We start from the raw sequence: 2,500 nt of genomic DNA on the forward strand, positions 1-2,500 counted from the left end.
ACTAGGAACCGGCCCGGAATGACCCCAAATTCAGTGGGCAGCCTCATAAAAATATGGCTGATTTTACTGGATTGGTTTCATGTGGAAAGCACGACGTTTTCTTGTAGGAATGCGGGAACCCCGGCAGCTCGCCTGCCGCGGCCAGCGACGTCGGGGACGCTGGCCTGCGCTGTCGAGCCCGCGAGGGCTGTCTCCGCGGCAGGCCCCCCCTGAACGGGGCACGACAGGCCACCGCGCTGGCTCGTCCAGCGTCGACAGTCCCTCGTCCAGGTTTCAGATCGCGCCAAGTCGAACCCATGACCTGCTCAAGCCATCGTGCGCTGCCGAATTCGCATCTGCGTGTAGGCTGCCATTCCACGCGGCAGCCCCTGTTTTCGTCAGCGTGCCCCCCTGACGAATTTTCCTGCCTGGCCCAGTCCAGCGTCCAGCCCCTGTTCGTCGAAAAATCTGCGCTGCCGATTTTCCACGCGGCAGCCCCTCTTTTCGTCAGCGTGCCCCCCTGACGAATTTTCCTGCCTGGCCCGGCCAGTCCAGCCCCTGTTCGTCGAAAAATCTGCGCTGCCGATTTTCCACGCGGCAGCCCCTCTTTTCGTCAGCGTGCCCCCCTGACGAATTTTCCTGCCTGGCCCGGCCGGTCCAGCATCCAGCCCCTGTTCGTCGAAAAATCTGCGCTGCCGATTTTCCACGCGGCAGCCCCTGTTTTCCTCAGCGTGCCCCCCTGACGAATGTTCGTCGAAAAATCTACGCTGCCGATTTTCCACGCGGCAGCCCCTCTTTTCGTCAGCGTGCCCCCCTGACGAATGTTCGTCGAAAAATCTGCGCTGCCGATTTTCCACGCGGCAGCCCCTCTTTTCGTCAGCGTGCCCCCCTGACGAATTTTCCTGCCTGGCCCGGCCGGTCCAGCCCCTGTTCGTCGAAAAATCTGCGCTGCCGATTTTCCACGCGGCAGCCCCTCTTTTCGTCAGCGTGCCCCCCTGACGAATTTTCCTGCCTGGCCCGGCCGGTCCAGCCCCTGTTCGTCGAAAAATCTGCGCTGCCGATTTTCCACGCGGCAGCCCCTCTTTTCGTCAGCGTGCCCCCCTGACGAATTTTCCTGCCTGGCCCGGCCGGTCCAGCCCCTGTTCGTCGAAAAATCTGCGCTGCCGATTTTCCACGCGGCAGCCCCTCTTTTCGTCAGCGTGCCCCCCTGACGAATTTTCCTGCCTGGCCCGGCCGGTCCAGCCCCTGTTCGTCGAAAAATCTGCGCTGCCGATTTTCCACTCCGCAGCCCCTGTTTTCGTCAGCGTGGCCCCCTGACGAATTTTCCTGCCTGGCCCGGCCAGTCCAGCGCCCAGCCCCTGTTCGTCGAAAAATCTGCGCTGCCGATTTTCCCCGACGAACCTGCAGCTGCACAAATCCGCGCTGCCACTGCCCCATTGTCTGGACCAACAGTCTTTTCCATCAAGCCCTGGACTATAAATCGTCCAGACTCATCGCCAGCACCCGCTGCCGATTCTGCCGACTTTGCCGATTTCGTCGGCGCTGCCGATTCCAACACTGCACCCACCGTGTCTAAACCAGCGCTGTTTCATCAGCGTGTCCCCTTGACGAATTTCCCTGCCTGGCCTGGACAGTCCATCTTCCAGCCCATGTTCATCGAAAAATCTGCGCTGCCGATTTCCCCGACGAACCTGCAGCTGCACAAATCTGCGCTGCCGATTTCCCCCCCTGTCGGCATGGCTGCCGCTGCCCCGATGTCCAGACCAACAGTCTTTTTTGTCGACTTTGCCGATTTTGTCCGCGCTGCCGATTCCAACACTACCCCCTGCATCCAAACCAGCATTGTTTCGTCAGCTCTTCCCCTGACGATTTTAGCCCTGTAACAAACAGTAGGCCTCCAATCCCGCCAACGGGAGCCAAGTTGATAGGGAAGAGAATTGAATGACGCGCCTGGTCCTCGCACCCCGCCACCCGAGGGGCCTTTTTCCCGGCAGCCTCTGAAAAACTCTAGCTTTCACGGTCCTCGCCGCCCCTCACCACCATGGCAGGCCTCTAATCCCACCCATCAGCAGTTGTAGCCGATAGGGCAGTGATTTGAATGACGCGTCGCGGGCCGCCGGGTCATCTCACCCGGCCATTAATTGGAGCGTTTTTGGCTGGCCGAGGATGGGGGGATGGATCTCTTCTTCCGAAAAAGCAAACAGTACATCGGGAGTTATGTTGACGGGGCATGGAATTGAATGACCCGTCGCGGGCCGCCGGGTCATCTCACCCGGCCATCCCGGGGAGCGTTTTTCCCGGCAGCATCGGGGAAACTCTTGCTTTCACTGCCCGCTGCCCAAGTCCCCACTCGCATCGGCCCCCCGCGCCAACAAGCCAACGCTGCCGAATCGGCAGACACTGCTGCCGAATCTGCCGACACTGCCCCGCGGGCTGCCACTGCCCCAGTGTCTAAACCAGCGGTCTTTCTCATCGAGCCTTGGACTATCCAGTCCGTCCTGACTCATCGCCAGCACCTGCT

Source organism: Populus nigra, chromosome 2 (assembly GCF_951802175.1).
Source record: "Populus nigra chromosome 2, ddPopNigr1.1, whole genome shotgun sequence".
NCBI classification, from domain to species: Eukaryota; Viridiplantae; Streptophyta; class Magnoliopsida; order Malpighiales; family Salicaceae; genus Populus; species Populus nigra.